Here is a 17611-nt window from a genome sequence, read left to right as displayed (position 1 = left end):
GTAAACAGACAATTTAATACACTATATACCAGTTTCCGTGCAGTTCAGGTGGGTTCACTGTTTGGTTATTAGAATTGTCTGTCGTTACTTCTGAGGGAACTGTCTGGAATTCCATAATTATGGGCTACGTAACGACAGAAATTTTAATCAATACATTTGAACAATAAGCAAACTAAAGATACTGCTATTAACTTTTCATAAAGGCTCACATTACTTTGACCTTTTTGTGTGTACTGAAATTCTGTATATATCCAAGCAAAAAGTCTAAAATTTAACACACGTGTAAATAGAAACATAATTGAAAAACTGACAATAAAATATCTATACTAATATTTCCAAAACCTTTCCAGCCTATCATCCCATTAGCAATTGGTACACAAGTTCAAGAAAGTTCAAGAGATTATGTTATGTTAAAACGTTTCTTAAGTGCAGCATACACCAGCTAGGGCATCTTGGCGCAATGGAGACAATCTGGGAAAAAGAATAGAGGAACTAAAACAGAAAACATTTGAGAGCACAACGGAAAGACAGATGATCCGGCCTTTCCTGGAGTGAGAGAGGAGTGAGAGAGGCAGAGCGTTCCAGAGCTGTGCAGCAGCAATGGAAAAGGAATGGCCACCAATGGGGGACCGGTAAAACGTGGGAGACAGATATATGATGGTCAACCAAAGAGCAAAGGCAGCATCTAGGGACATATGAGCATAATTTTGTCTGCAAATACTCAGGCCCAGACTTATAAAAGGCCTGATGAAAAATGCATAGGGCCTTAAAGTTTACCTGCTTAGCCACCAGGAGCCAATGAAGCGAGGCTAGAAGAAGGAGCCAAGCCAAAACAGGAGGCCCCCATGGCTATCCTGGGCGCAGCATTCTGTTGAAGAAGATATTCCAGTTGGGCCAGCTATACAGTGTTACAGTAGTCCAGCGAGCCAGCAGTCAAGGTTAAGACTACCAAAGTGTGAAAGTGGAGAGGTAGGTACGGTAAAATCTGGTGTAAAGTCTGAAGTTTGAAATGCATGGCCTGGCAAACTGCACTCATCTGCACCTCCATCGAAAGCAAGGCAGAGAGCTTCACCCCCAAGTCCTTGACAACCAAACTAGGGGTAGGCAAAGGACCAAGCTCAACGGCAAAAGCAAACTAACGAGGGGCATCCACTGCAACCCTATCAAAAGCACATCCGTTTTGTCACTGTTAGGGCCAAGCCAGTTGGTGGACATCCAAGTGTGGATAGCCAGCAAACATGAGCGGCAGACATAAGGAGTAGAGGGAAGGGGATAGATCAAGCTGCACTACGATTTGAGTGTCATCCGCATAACAGTAACACTGAAACCCAAAAGAGTAAATTAGTTTAACTGAAGGCTGTATGTACACATTAAAGAGGAGAGAGAGCAGAGCCCTGAGGAACACCAAACGTGATAGGAATAGTAGATGACGTAAAAGGAGAGAGAAAGAGGGACTGCAAGCAGTTATAGAGAAAAGAACTGAACCAGTTGAGGACCGAGCCTGCAACGCCTGCCAAAGAAAGCCTGTCAACCAGGATCATATGGTCGACTCTGTCAAATGCGGCTGAAAGGTCTAATAATATCAGCACACCGACACCGCCCAGATTGGCGACCTGGGCCAGTTCATCCATGGTAGAGACAAGCACAGACTCGGTACCACAACTGGCCTGAACACCAGTCTGAATAGGGTTGAGGAATCCAGAGTCCTCAAGAAAAGCACGCAGAAGAGGAGTAGCCAAAGACTCCAGAATGTTCATAGGAAAGGAGAGTAAAGAGATCGGACAAAAGTTAGAGAGAAGCAGAGGATCAAGATGTGATTTTTTGATTAGAGGAATAACCAGAGGGTGCTTAAGAATAGATGGGACCTGGCTACAAGAAAAGGAAGTGTTGACGGTCAATGTCAAAGGCTGCCAATGTCAAAGGGAGTGAAATAGAGGGGAGAACCTCCTTAAGAATGGCCAGAGGGGTAGAGTCTGTTGGAGATGCTGATTTAAGATGCTTGGTAGCCAAGATAATATCAGATGCCACAAAACTGGGAAATGTATCCCAGACCAGAGCAGGAACAGAAGAATGTATAAAGGGGGCTGGGCAGGCGGAAGATGTGCCTAGGTCAGAGATCTTTTGACAGATGGCCACAATCTGTCCTGAATAAAGAGAGAAAGGGAGTCACTTAACTCCTGGGATGGCAAAACAGGATTGGAAGGAGGGGCAGAGAGAGCGACTGAACCAGTTTAAACAGTTTGCAAGGCGAATTCACAGCAAATTAAACCGTGAAATTTAATAGACTCACTTAGTCTCAATAATGGCTCTTTGATAAGCAGCCAAGGATTTGTGAAATGACAGGCGGGCAAGGGGATAGTAAGAGATATGCCACTTGTGTTCAGCCTGTCTTCACAGGAGCCGGAGAGCAATGAGCTCAGGTGAAAACCATGGTTCCGAGGGATGACTCGGAGACTTGGATGGCTTGAGTCAGCTGTGGAAGTAAGGGTGGCAGAGAAGGACGTGAGGGCAGACAATCAATGTTAACATACGCAATGATTCATGCATACTACTCACCTGACTCTGTGTGTGCTGAAACACGGTTGGAACAGCATTGGGAAGTAACTTGCGAGTGAGTCTGGGGCAACCGATTTTGGTGAACTTTGATGGTTCATACATATCTTCGGAGAAGGGCATGCTGCAGACGTGGAATCATTTGCCCCTCACATCCTCCAAGACATCCTTGGCTCTGCTTTCAATCTGGGATACTGGAAATCCACAATTGACCATCCGTGTTCGTATCAACGAGAAATCCCTGAGGAAAATGTGCATAACCGTACCAGGAGTCTTATCATTGCTGATATTGGGCACCCATGTAATGTAATGTAATGTAATCATATTTGTAAAGCGCAGCAAAGGCCTGTTGGCATCAAGGCGCTAAGAACCATGAGAGGGTGAGGAGGCAGCTAGCATTGAAAAAAGCAGTGTTTTGAGCTGTTTACGAAAGATGGCTAAAACATGAATGGCCCGTAGATGGTAAGGGAGGGCATTCCACAAGGACAGGGCCAGCACAGAGAAGGATCTGTCCCCCGCACAAGCATGTTGAAAACGGGGACAATTAAAACTGATTAGCTGAGCGAAAAGATCTCTTAGGTTGGTAGAAAGAAAGTTTTGATTGGAGAAATTCAACCCCAGCAGAATGGATAGCACAGTGAACAATACACAAAATCTTAAAATTCACCTGACTTTTAACAGGCAGCCAGTGAAGGCGCTGAAGAAGATCACGGGAGTGAAACATTCTGGGAGCATTAAGGGCAAGCCTGGCCGCTGCATTCTGCAGAATCTGAAGGTGCTGGACTAGCGCCACTGGCTGACCAAGATAGACTCCATTGCAGTAGTCTATTGACCCCATGATAGAGACAGTTACAATTTTAGCTCTGGCATAGCTGTGAAGAAAGGGAAGAACCTTCTTCAGAACTTCCAGTTTGGCAAAGCCAGTTTGACATGCTGAAGATATCTGTGCCTCTCTAGAACTGGAGGACATGACTTTTATGCCTAGGCTCTTGACTACAGAAGAAGGTTTAGGACAGGAGCCAAGACATGCCGGTCAGTACTCAGAGGTCCAACAGGGGCCAAGAGAAGCCTGGCCCCCTACTAATACATGAGTCTTCTCTCCGTTTAACTTGAGCCAGTTGTTAGCCATCCATGACCCTACTGCTGAGAGGCAATCTCTCAGTAGTTGGGGGGGATTTTCCTTAGGGGCGTTGAAACGGAAGAGAATCGGGGTATTGTCAGCATAGGTGAAAAAGTGCACACCAAAACTAGAAATAACACCCATAAACAATACATGAAGGCATTGTTTTATGCTGAGGAAGATCCAGTAAATAAATTACAAAAAGAAAAATATTATCAAAGTATCGCCTGCTTCTTTTCCACCTGTGGTGTCCGCCAGGGTTCTATCCCCTCCCCATGGCTCTTTAACATCTACCTTGCTCAGCTGGCACTCCTCATCTCATCCTTCTCTCCCAACTTCCAGTGTTATGCAGACAGCACACAATTCTTTTTCAAACTGCCTGCTGATCCTCTTGCACCTTTCATCATCCCAGACTGCCTATCTGCCATCCAGTCCTGGTGCACTTCCAGCTATCTCTGCCTCAATGCCAGCAAAATGGAGATCCTTCCAATTGGGACCCCTGCACCCTCCTTCTTCCCCTCACTCTGGCCTTCCTTCATGAGCTCTCCCCCAGCTCCGTCTTCTGAAGCTAGAAACCTTGGAGTGATCTTCGACTCCTCTCTCTCCTCCCTCCCTCCCTCCCTCACACTCAGGACATTGGCAAGAAGTCCAACTTTCAGCTCTTCTTTCTCAAAGGAATTCTCCCTTTTTTCACTTTCCCCAATGTTACCCGAGCCATGTTTATCTCTGGGCTTGAGTATTGCAATAGCCTCCTCCTGAATCTTCCTTCTTCCACTCTGCAACCCCTCCAGCTAATCCAAAATAGGGCTGCAAGACTTATCCTTGGCCTTATGCCCATGGACCGCATCTCTCCTGCCCTAAAAAGTCTTCACTGGCTCCCGGTTGCTGCACGTGTTAAATTCAGATCCCCCTGCATCATCCACAAGGCTGTCTGGGGCCAGGCACCACTCTATCTGCATCTCTCTCTTACTAAATACACTCCTTCTAGACCTTTACGTTCCTCTGGCACCAATTCTTTGTGTGTAAAGCACTTTGCTTAACAGAGGGCAGGAGGTCGATCGCTTTCCTCAGCTTGCTCCCTCCTATCAAACAGCCTCCTCCTCCCTCTGCTTCTTGAGCAGGACTTTCTTAAATACTGCAAGCTCCTCAAGACTTTCCTCTACCCCCTCCTTCCATTCTTCCCTCCTCTGATAATCTCACAGTTGTTGGGATTGGTGTCCTGGGCCCTTATGCATCCTCGGGGCCCTTGACCTCCCACACCCAATCACCCTAGCTTCTATCTACCTTCAGCACCTGCCTCGGCACACCCTCTGCCCTGGAGGCTCTCACCTTGCACCCAACGTGGCTCCAGGCTGTGTAGCACTTACCATATCTTGTACCTCATCTGTGGCTCACCCATGAGCACGGACACTCCAGCACTTACCCCCACTGCTCTCTTCCTTGCGGCACTTGCAAGTTCTGAATACTCACAAGGCATGGTAGGTCCGTCCCTTTTTTCCCTCCACTGTATTTAATGTTTTGGTGTTTTTAATGTGTTTCATTCCCATGTTGCCTCCCTGTTGCCCTGTAGGCACTTTGAAACAGAAGTTACTTACTGTATAAGCGCCTAACAAATGAACAATAAATAAACAAGCGAACAATAAATAACAAAGCTATTCACAAATAAAAACCTTGCAAAGAAAAAGCTCTTTCGCGTTTGGTAACTGCCCTGTAAATTAGTCTGACCAGCCACGCTAAACACCAGCTTTTATGTCAATGGTTTGTCACACGAAGAAACACATTACTGGTACTTTGATCATCCATTGTGTCACAGAAAGAAAAGGGGGATGACAAAACATGAGATATTCCGAAAAGACCCTATTATGTGAAGTAGGAATTCAAGCTATAATCATACATAAAAAAGGTTGATAAAGGAGAAGTCATTGAGATATAGGCAAAGAAAATGTGGATGAAAATTGAGTAAAATGCAATATAAATGTACAAAACTGAAAACGAGAACACTGTAATAACCAATAGTTCTATTACCTGAAACAGAAAATCTACGAGATGATTGCAACGAAGATAACAAGGGCAGCAATTTTGATATCCGCAGCAGACTGCAGAGATGTTTTCTTGCTAAGGATTTGAATTCGTTTTTAAACACTTTGAAAAGTGGGTGTGTATGTGAATTTGTCGCGTGGAGGTACTGCCCCTAATTTTGTTGATCGTTTATTTTAGGGGCGTGATGTAGTATAAGTACAAAGCCATATTTGTTTATGTGTAAAGAATGATGGATGTGAAGGATTGATAACGTCAAATTTCAAAGAAGAATGTGGGCACCTATAAACAACTATTGCAAGTGCATGGCCCAAGTGAGAACTGCCTTTGATGAGGGCAGGGGGGGTATAAGGATGAAGCAAATGGCCTTGTGAATGGCCACATCCATAGCATGATTGCAGGGGCAGGGTCTTCAAAGGGGAGTATGGAGACACCGGGTCTGGGGTGGCCATGTGGTCATTGGTTAATAGAGGCCAAGCCCCTTTGAATTGTAGATGGTATTTGGCACCTTGTGCACTCTCATCCATGTACACCCATTGTGAGCATATGACCCAAATGTGAACTACCTTTGATAAGAGAGGGAGATGGATCTAGACGCAGCAAGCAGAATAGGCCCGGCACCTTGTCAAAGGGTACAGAGATGTGTTAATTGGTGGGGCGGTGTCTTCAAAGGGGAGTATGGAGAAACTGGCCAAACCCCTTTGAGTTGTACAAGGTATTCAGCACAAATGAGAACTACAATGTGTTTCAAAGTGCTACAGGCAAGGAAGGAAACAAGGGAAAATACAATGACATTCTTACAGGCCATGAACAACAAGAATGTGAAATTAACTGTCGTACTCGGCCTGGCGAAACTACAGGTACTGCAAGAGCTAAAGACACAGATAGGAAGGAAATGGGAAACAGACAGGCGACTAACGTACTAGGCCTGACGACATTTCTGGTAGAACCGGATTCAAACAAGAGGTGGGGAAGAGGGGAGGAGAAGGAGGGAGAGGAACAAAACAAGCGACTATCGTATGAGGCAGAGAGGAGAATACAACAGTGAAAAAAAGAGCTGAGAAGCCGATGGGAGAGCGAAATACAGTTGCAGAGGCCAATAAAACACATAATGTTGCAGGAAAAAAAAATGTAGGCAAGGATTCAAGAAGACGATAGGCACAGCATGATTCAGGGCCAACCTGAGTATGAGATCCAGGGAGGCCCAGCATGAGATTGAGAAGGTAAAGCACCAATGTCAATGTGTCCAAAAAGTCCAACCCAAGGATTGGCAACAGGTTGGCGATGGTGAAACCATAGTGAAGGAAGGTGATGGATCTGGATGTAGCAAACGGAATAGACCTGGCACCTTGTCAAAGGACACAGAGATATGTTGATTGCTGGGTCTGGGTCTTCCAAGGGGAGTATGAAGACACCAGGTCTGGGTGGCCATGTGGCCAGTGGTCCCTATGCGAAAGACTCCTTTGAGTTGTACATGGTATTCAGCACCTTGTGTGCTTCCATCCCCCAGCCCCATTGCGAGCACATGGCAGGGGAAGGATGCAAATGTAGTGAGCGCAGTAGGCCTAGCACCTTGTCAAAGGGTAGAGAGACACGTTGACTGATGGGGCTTCAAAGGGGAGTATGGCGACACCGGGTCTACGGTGGCCATGTGGCCATTGGTGCTTGGAGGGAGGGGAGGAGAAGTTTGAGTTGTACATGGTGTTCAGCACCTTGTGTTTGTATGCCCACCTACCATGATTGCAAGCACATAACCCAAATGAGACCTACGTTTGGTATGGGAGGGGATAGGTCTGGACATAGCGAGTGGAATATGCCCGGCCCCTTGTCAAAGGACACAGAGAAATGTTGATTGCTGGGGTGTGGTCTTCAAAGGGGAGTATGGAGACACCGGGTTAGGGTAGCCATGTGGCCAGTGTACCCCATGCGAAAGACCCCTTTGAGTTTTACAAGGTATTCAGCACCTTGTGTGCTCCTATCCACCCAGCCCCTTTGCCAGCGCAGGGCCCAAATGAGAACTGCCTTTGATAAGGGAGGTAGATGGACCTGGACCTAGTGAGCGGAATATGCCCGGCACCTTGTCAAATGACACATAAATAGCCGGTCCGATAGCACAGTGAGTAGAGTGCTCGCTTTGACATCTGTGCAGAGCCTGCTGATGCAGTTTCGAATCCCACCAGGGCCAAACTCAGCCTTTCATAGGTAATAATAAGCAGCGCTCAGATACCTGAGGGTTCGTAGCGCTATATAAATGCTAAATTATTATTATTATTAAATATGTTGATTGCATTGATGGGCTCTTCAAAGGGGAGTATGGAGACACCAGGTCTTAGGTGGACAATATTTGATGGACGCAAGAACATGTTGAGTTATACATTGATAAGGGAGAAGTGTTTGGATAGTTTTTGATCGAGTGTGAATGATATTGGAAACGTATTCATGGCAGTAAAAGTAAATTTTGTTGATCTGGATGGTACAGCATAGTGTTTTTATTAGCATACTTGGTGGTGTTGGTGACTTGGGCAATCACTTTCATTCACTTGACATTATATTACTTTATTGCTTGTGTTTCCTATGGCTGTCAAAGTGTGATGATTGTTAACATTTAATAAAATACTTGAGTATTCCTAAATAGAATCTAACAGACATTTAGAGTACTTGACACAAAGAAGTAGCATGTGAAGAAAAATGTAAAGTAAGAAATGCAATCCCTCTTATAATGCAGGTACTGATTAGTTGGTATTTAGAGTTTAGGGTTTGTGCCTTATCCTATGTTGTCGGGGAACGTATGAGAAAACTAGAAATTCGCAGGGAGAACTATAAACTTGAAAGTAAATACAGAATTGAAATACTTACTGAATAAAGAATGCCAAAATATTAGATACATACATTTTTTTATTGAAAGTAAAATATTTTCACAAAATGTACATTATTTAACAAAAGGTTGATGGCATATACAAATTACAAATTATAATGATCTGGTAGTGGTACTGTATGTAAAAATCCCTTGCATTGTCCTGAGGCCCTAGGACATTTTTCATGGATGGTTTGAACGACACAGGCAGGTATAACATGTCAAATGCGAAATCCCAGTCTTCCATGTATCCATCAGGTAAACGCTTGATAGGCCTCAAGCCTCTACCATCTGTGTAAAAGAAAGAGAACTATTTTAGTTGAACGAATTTAATAATTGCATTTATCTTTTTTGGACTTTCTTGTAAAAAATAAGGCATTGGTAGCAATTTTAAAAACGTACTTTTTGAGTAAAGTACTCATAGTCCAATGTTTTTTAAATAAGGGTATTATAATATGTATAAGCGCCTTGGGAATAGAAAAGATAGGAAGATCATTTGGTCATAGCTTGTAATTGACAACAATTATATTGCTGACTCTCAAAATAGAAGATGGAATGGTATTGCATGAACAAAGAACAATACATTTGTGAATATATCAAAATATATATTGTGAATGAACCCATGATATCGCAATGAGCTAGGAGAATAACATAAAAGGCTAAAGTGCAAGATTGTCTCAGATAGGGCCATGACAACGAACAGCTGCTATAAGTTGGTGCATCTGCACCATCAGCATTCTCAACACAGACCTTGTAAGGCAGGCTGCCCTGAAGTAATGCAGCTTGGTAACGCATATTGGTGGAGGCTCTTCTTCGGCTATGTACGCCAAGCAGCCAGAGTTTTCTCGGCCACAGCTGTTCTCCATTACCTCACATCGATGGCACGTACACCAAGTGGTAATTTCTTCCATGCAATGAGAATCAGGATCCTGCGAGCGATCGTCACGACTTTCACTCGATTCCCCATCTTTTTGTTGACTTTCTCTCTCACACATTTCCTCTTTGGTATACTCAGGCTCATAAAGCCCTGGTTGAATCGAGGCCATCGTTATTGAGGATTGAAGAAGAAATAAACGGTGGTAGAAAAAAATATTTAGTAATTTGAATAAAACAAAGCATTGATGTTTTATTTTAAAATAGAAAGTTTAAGAAAATTATGAGAAGAAACAGACATGTTATAAAAACTCATAGTGCAAAGCCAACAGAAATTAGGCCCAAAATTGGAATGTTCTCATTGGCACATGAAAAAACCAACCAATGTAAATATACATTTTAGATCTGCTTTAGCAAAGACATTTGTCAATGATGTAATAATTATTGAAAGTCAAAGCGCTTGTAGAGAAAAATCATTAGAGCTAGTGTAAATATATTTTTTTGGTTCTATTCATCGTAGTTGTTAGCTGAATAGAGCAAAAAAGAGTCGTGGAGGTTTGGAATGAAATAGATGGACACGAAAGTCAGAAAACTCCTATGTTGTCGGACATGTCTTTGAATTTCCACAGAGACACATCAATAGATTGCACACAGAGGACGTTCAAATGAGACATGCACTGACGTTGTCACAAGGGGCATAACCGTCTAATGATGTCAGCTTGAGGGGTGGGTGTTATGAGTTACTACTGCAAGAGCTCTTGAACTTAAGGTGATTGATCAATGGATAAGATTATTGATAGATGGCGGCTTATGCTCCGTGAGAGTCGTATGCCTAAATTTCAGAAAATCGCAGGTAAGATGCATTGGAAAAAGATTTCTGATAGATCGATATCTGCTCAAAAATACATGCCCTATCAATTGGGCCACTAAATTTCCTGAGAGAACTTCCACTTTTAAGCCATTTTCTTGTAGAACTTCATGTTAGGAACATGTTAGGAACTTCAAGGAGCATCTGATTTTTTTACCTTTTTTTTTTTTTATTATTTTCTTTTTTTTACCAAACTATCATTATCAGCCTTATTTTCTTAAAATCCCAAATTGCATGTAGGGGACCACCAACTTTAGCACTTACTTGATGTGGGGTCCCCTGCATACAATTTTAAATGCCCATGAGGCAGAGTGGACAAGAAAAAGAGCAAAAGCAAGGCAAACTCACTTTTGCGCTTTCATTTTCCTCTTCGGTCTCGTGGAAATGTGAACGCTGCCTGCAAATATGCTTTGCAGGTGGGGTTTACAATGGATTCCTGTAGGATCCCCCTGGTCTCAACCAGGTGCAAAACTGACGCAGATTCCACAGGAATCCATTCATTGTACGCCTGCATGAAAATCGCGTGTACAATGAGCACACTTACGAGAGAGCAGGTGAGAATGGCAGAGATCGTATCTCTGCTCCATGCCCCTCCTCCATCTCATCAGTGCTGCAGACTGAGGTGGCACAGAGGCATGGAAGCATTTTCCCATAATACTAGCATGCAGTTTTTGGTAATGAGTGGAGTCTCCAGACTGCATGTCTTTACATTTGCGTGTGTAGTATAAGGTGTAGGAGATCATTGAGGGGAGTCGGTTTGGTGGGGGAAAGGGAAGTATGCCTTACAAGACAAAAAACCTGGCTAAACTCCTGCCATTGACCTCTCACAGACAGGTCCAGTTTCACTTTCTCACAATCCCACTGTTGTTCTCTCTCTCTCTCTCGCCCTCCCTATCTCGCTCTCTGTCTCAAATAGACAAGTAATACGTCATGAGCAACAGCTCCATAACTTTGGTTTAAAAATTATGCTAAAATGGTGCAGGCTGTCCGTTACAAAGAAACGAGGAGTAGGATAGACTAAAGGTGGAGTGTGGATACAAACCTGGGCTTACCACCCCTTGGCCCGAAGTGGGTGCTACAGTTGCAGGAAGGTGAAGCGAAGCATGCTGACTGTGAAACTAAGGGTGTTTGGGGCAGGGGATATGTTGGGCAACCCACTTTCTCTGCAATCTGGAATGTGCACGATCCATAGTCCCTTATTTATTTATTGAACATTTGTATGGCACCTATACAGCAAAAACTGTTTCCAGACGCCACAAGACAAAAGAGGGGCAGGGACATACGAGAAAACAACAATAACGGTCCCACTAGGCCGTGTGACATTCGGATCATACAAGTGCAGTATCAAGAAGTGCAGCAGGAGGGGGCAGGTCAGGTAAGGATGAGAAGGGAAGAGGGATAAGTTCTAAAGGGAGGGGGCCCAAGGTGACGGGGCAAGTGCAAAGGGGTGCCCAAGAGGGCTAGTACCAGGGGAAGCTAGGGGTAAGGTAATAGTGCAGTGGTTGGGGGTAACAGCCTAGAAGGCTAATCAGGGAAGGATGCAGAGGGCAAGTGCTGGTAGGAAGGGGTGAGAAGGGAAGATGGCACAAAGGAGGGCCTGTACCCAGGGAGACCCATAAGGGACACCGGCATCCAGTCATATTGGCAGGAGGAGACTAGCAAAGGAGGGGGAGAGGGAAGGAGGAGGGGAAAAGCAAGGTCTTGAGGAGCTTCCGGAATTTAAGGAGATCCTGCTCAGGATGGAGAGGGTCAGGGAGGCCATTCCAGAGGGAAGGTCCAGCCAAAGACAGAGATCTGCCCCACACTCTCTCTTTGGAGAAACGTCTGACCTGCAGATAGTTGGAGCTAGAGGACCGAAGGTGTCAGGAATAGAGGATGGGGCCGACGGGGAGTGTTAAATTATGCACGATGAAGTGCATTGGAGAGCTGGGGAAGCAAAGACTACATTTCCCAGCAGCATTAGCGGCCGCCTGTAGTCTTGGGTTGCGCGCGCGTTGCCAGCGCTGTCTGATTACTCACAGCTTATTAACCGACTACGGCGCCAGACAAGTGCGGCTTATTTTGGTTTGTTAGGCGTTATGCTGTCGGAGGAAGCAGGAGTTCTGGGTGCGCCCATCGCACTGTTATGCAGACTGTTGGAGGACTAGCGTTTTTGGCAGGAGGACAGACACGCTGCCAGTTCGCCCATTTTCTGCAGAGTTTTCATCATCCGGGTAGTCCCGTAGGGCTCCCGGACTAAAGATAAGTATGGGAGGGATCTGTGATATACTGCAGTCCTTGACAGACATACCAATGCATTTCCATGACGGTCTAGGGAGAGAGGCTTATGTCTAATTGTTGGGTTGTAAGCACCCTTGATGGAACTTGTGCAATTACTAACGCTCGACTGCAAAGGGGCCAGTGCCATGAGTCATTGGTGATTAAGATACAACAGATCCTGGAATCAGGAAGTTATGTGTGTTAGCAAAACTAGTGCTGTTAACTAGATTCTGCTACTACATGTGTTTTACGTTCTGTTACATGTTGCTTATGCTTGCCCAAGGGCCATGTGTGTGTCTTATCATGTTGGGAAATTTCCCATTTGTTTGTTTCAGCTGGCTTATGGCAGTGTTTTTGATGTGTTCATGTTGAATTTCCATATACATGTAAGGGTAAACGTTAGGCAGGATTAGGAGGCAGGTTGATCAGGGAATATTCGCGTTATGTGTGTAGGTGTTAATTCTACAGGTATCAGGTATCTGAATATGTATGACAGGGTTGTATAGGTTAGGTTTTACCCTGTGTTTCCCCAGTCCTATCCAAACTAGGTATTTCCTTACCCTCTTTCCGGTGTTCCTCATTCCCCCACCCTACCCATAACCTCTCCCTAATCCCTCTTCCCCCCATTGGCTGCCATGTGGTGTCCTTTGTCTATCTATATCAGGTACCTGTGCCAACCACGGTGGGAGGGGTCGATTCATTCGGCTTCTGTGGTTCGGGAGAGAGTGTCGAACTCTCTTCCCTTGCAAAGTGTGTTTGTGACATAATAAGCTGCCCCCATATTGGGATACTCATAACCACCCAAGCTAAATGGAACCGACTCCTCTGCCTTTGGCCGACGTGCTAAAGGTTCTGCAAGAGTTTCAGGTGGCATTAGCTCAGGCCAGGCAATAATCTGTTACGTTAAAGGCTCAAGTTCAGAGTTTAGTAGCTCAAGTGACTCCATTGGAAGGGACTAGTGCAAATCCTGCAATGGGAGCATCTACTAGTAGAAATTCCACAGTAATTGTTCAGCCTCCCAGTAGTGTACCGTTGGCACCTCCCGAACGGTTTTCCGGGGATCCTCGGAAATATATGATGTTTATCACTCAATGTAGACTCCATTTTTTGTGTTAACCTACAGCGTTTGAGACCGTTCAGGCGAGAACAGCTTTTGTAATCTCATATTTGACAGGAGATGCGGCAGCCTGGGCTATGCCACTGGTTCAAAAGGACGATCCATTGTTATACAATTGGGATGGGTTTTTGGCTGAGTTTGGCAGATTGTTCGATAAGTGAGAAGTGTCACTCGCACAAGAAAAGGAGTTACTAGGATTACGACAGGGATCACGCGATCTGGTAACATACGTGACACAGTTCAATAGATTGGTGATTGAGACCGATTGGCCAGCAGCAAAACAAACAGTACTGTTTTATCAGGGTCTACGGGAGGAGTTGAAAGATGCAATTGCACAGGTGGAGCCTCAACCAAGTAATTGTACGGCCATGATAGATCTCGAATTACGGTTAGATCATCGAATGAGTGAAAGAAAAGGAGACAAGAAAATACCAGATCCAGTACCTTTTGTAAGATTAGATCGGAGTGTGGTGGAAGGGCTAGTGAGGTGGAACCAATGCAGATTGGAAGTATAAGAGGACCGTTGTCTGCTGCCGAAAAGGAGCAATGGAAAACTAACAATTTGTGTCTATATTGTGGGCAGTCAAGTCATTTTATTCGCACATGCCCCAATACTCCGCAGAAGATGGCTGGAGGAGAGCAGAGCAAGAAGGAAGCAGTAAAAGAGATGGTCTGGCCTTAGGGGGAACAAGGTGACAGGTCCGAAGGAATTGAAGTTCCCGAGGTGGGTGGCAAATACAGTAGGGAGTAAGACATCCCATTTATACATTTTGGTGACTCTATTTTTTGCTATGACCAAGCAGGTGGTGTGGGCAATGGTGGATTCAGTGGCCACTGGTAACTTTGTCGATATTACATTGGCGGAGCAGTTGGGATTGCCTGTACAGGACAAGCAACGGGTGGAAGGAGTACAGTCTGTAGATGGGTCTCCCTTAGTGTCTGGACCCATACGAAAACAGACGGAAGTCTTGCAGATGGTATGTGAATCAGGTCACAGTGAAGAGATTACTTTCGATTTGATAGCGGCTCCTGAGTTTGGTGTAATTTTATGAATGCCTTGGTTAGTACAACACAATCCAAGGATTGACTGGGAAAAGCAGTTAGTGTTGTTTGAGGAGAAGGGGTGTCAGTCCCACATGGTGTCAAAGGTGAGTCCTGCGGCTTTGTTAGCAGATAAGGGCCAAGTAGATCAGGTGGTGGGTGCTGTAGGACCAGTAATTCCTCTGTAGTACCAGGAATTTAGCAAGGTATTTAATAAGGGAGGGGCGGAAAAGTTACCACCACATCGATCCTATGATTGTGTGATTGAATTAGAGATGGGGGCTAAGTTGCCTTGCATTCGGATCTATGCCCTTACTGAAAAGGAAAATCAATACCTAAGAGAGTATCTGGATGAGATGCTGGAGAAAGGGTTTATTAGGCATTCTAATTCCCCTGTATCCTCGCCATTGTTTTTTGTCCCTATAAAGGAGGGAACATTGCGAACGTGCATTGATTACCGGGCCTTAAATAAGGTCACAGTGAAAAGTAGATTTCCTTTACCATTAATTTCAGTTTTGTTAGATCAGGTGAGGTCAGCTACAATTTATACCAAGTTGGATTTAAGGGGAGCATGCCATTTGATAATAGTGAAAGAGGGTGATGAGTGGAAGATGGCATTCCGTACCAAGTTTGGTTTGTTTGAGTATCTTGTCATGCCTTTCGGATTGTGCAATGCTCCTGCGGCATTTCAGTTTTTCATGCAGGAAGTATTGAGAGATTTCCTTGATGTGTTTGTTATTGTCTATATAGACGACATTTTGATTTATTCATCTTCTCAGGAGCAACATGTAAAAGATTTGAGGGCAGTGCTACAGAGGTTGCAGGAGTACCAGTTGCATGTGAAGTTAGAGAAATGTAATTTTCACACGACTCAGGTTAAGTTTTTAGGCTTCATATTTACACCCGGTGGCATTGTTATGGACCCTAAAAAGGTGAAGGCAGTGACAGAATGGCCTTCCCCCAGTGCATAAAGGGCATAAAATCCTTTTTAGGATTTGCCAATTTCTACAGATGTTTCATTAGCAATTTTTCAAAGATAGTAGCCCCGATTACATGGTTACTTAGGAAAGCAGTGCGCTTTCCTAAGCGCACTGCTTTCCTGGAATCAAGAGGCAGAGAGAGCATTTCAAGAATTAAAGATTGCATTTACTACCACTCCGGTCTTGAAACATCCAGATACAGAGAGGCCATTTCAGGTGGAGACTGATGCGAGTAATGTAGCGTTAGGAGCCATTTTATCACAGAAAAATGAGGAAGGAGTATGGCATCCAGTGGCTTTTTACTCAAGGAAATTATCCAGTTGTGAGAAAAATTATTCCATCACTGACAAGGAGTTGTTGGCTATTCGAGCTGCCTTTCTTGAGTGGAGGCAATACCTGTTAGGGGCAACACATCAGGTGGTAGTAGTCGCAGATCACAAAAATCGGCAATACTTTAAGACTGCTCAAACACTCAGTCCCAGACAACTCCACTGGTCCCAGTATTTCAATAAGTTTGACTTTATTGTAACCTTCAGGCCAGGAAGCAAGAATGGGAAGGCGGATGCATTATCTAGACGACATAATTCAGAGAATGTGGTTGTGGAAGTAAAAACGATTATTTCTCCTGAAAAGGTCATTGGTACTATTACAAAGAAATTGGTTGATCAAGTGAAGAAAGATCTACCTCCTCCACAAATCCATAAATGGCGAGACAGTCATCCTGCCAGAACAGTGTGGGAGGGGTTGCCTTATCATAAGGGACAATTGTATTTGCCTACTAAGGAGTTACATCGTAAGGCGTTGTACTGGTGTCATAACTCTCCTTTAGCGGGACATTCTGGTAAAAGAAAGATGCAAATTATGTTGGAAAAATATTTCTGGTGGCCTGAATTAATGAAGGATGTGGGAGTGTTTGTGTCAAAATGTGAAACATGTGTGCGCAACAAGACAGACCATTTTAAGAAGAGGGGTTTGTTACAACCATTTCCTACTGCAGAGAAATCATGGACTCACATTTCCATGGATTTTATTACCGATCTTCCCCCTGGCAATCAGTTTGATACCATTTGGGTGGTGGTAGATTATCTGTCTAAGCAAGCCCATTTTATTCCATGCATAGGGATACCGGGGTCAGGCAAATTAGCAGAATTATTTCTTCAACATATCTGACAGAGGGCCTCAGTTTACTTCGAGATTTTGTCGTGCTTTCTGTAGGATGTTGGGAATCGAGTGTATCCTGTCCACAAGTTACCACCCGCAAACAGATGGGCAAACGGAACGGGTAATGTAGACCCTTGAGCAATATTTGAGGTGTTATTTAGGAGATGGCATGGAATCCTGGGTACAAGCACTCTCGTTAGCGGAATTTACATATAATAATACCCAACATGCCTCTTTTGGGGATGGCACCTAATGAATGATTGTATGGCCATGAACAGAACATGATACCGGAACATTTGCAAGAGATGGAACAAATTCCAGTGTTACAGGAGCGTAAACAGTTGCTTCTTGAGATCAGACAGAAAGCATGTGCGAATCTAGAACGGGCTAAAACGGCATACAAGAAACAAGCGGACAAACAAAGGCAGGAGAGTCTCAAGTATGAAGTTGGAGATAGGGTTTGGCTATGAACAAGCAATTTATCATTGGTGGGGTCGCGTAAGTTCATGCCTAGATTTATTGGACCATATTAGATAATACAATGTGTGTCTCCCACAGCAATGAAATTATGTTTGCCAAAAGCGTTACCCTTACACCCGGTGTTCCATGTGTCTTTACTAAAACCCGCAGCTCCGGGAATGACTACGAAATGACCGCCGGCTGTGATTAAGGAAGGCCAGAAAGAATATGAAGTAAGACGGATCATGGACGCCAGAAGAAGACACAATAAATTATGGTATTTAATTCA

This window comes from Ambystoma mexicanum, chromosome 6q, assembly GCF_040938575.1.
Source record: "Ambystoma mexicanum isolate Mex_15411 chromosome 6q, UKY_AmexF1_1, whole genome shotgun sequence".
Lineage (NCBI taxonomy): Eukaryota > Metazoa > Chordata > Amphibia > Caudata > Ambystomatidae > Ambystoma > Ambystoma mexicanum.
Note: the sequence above shows the minus strand (reverse complement) of the source record.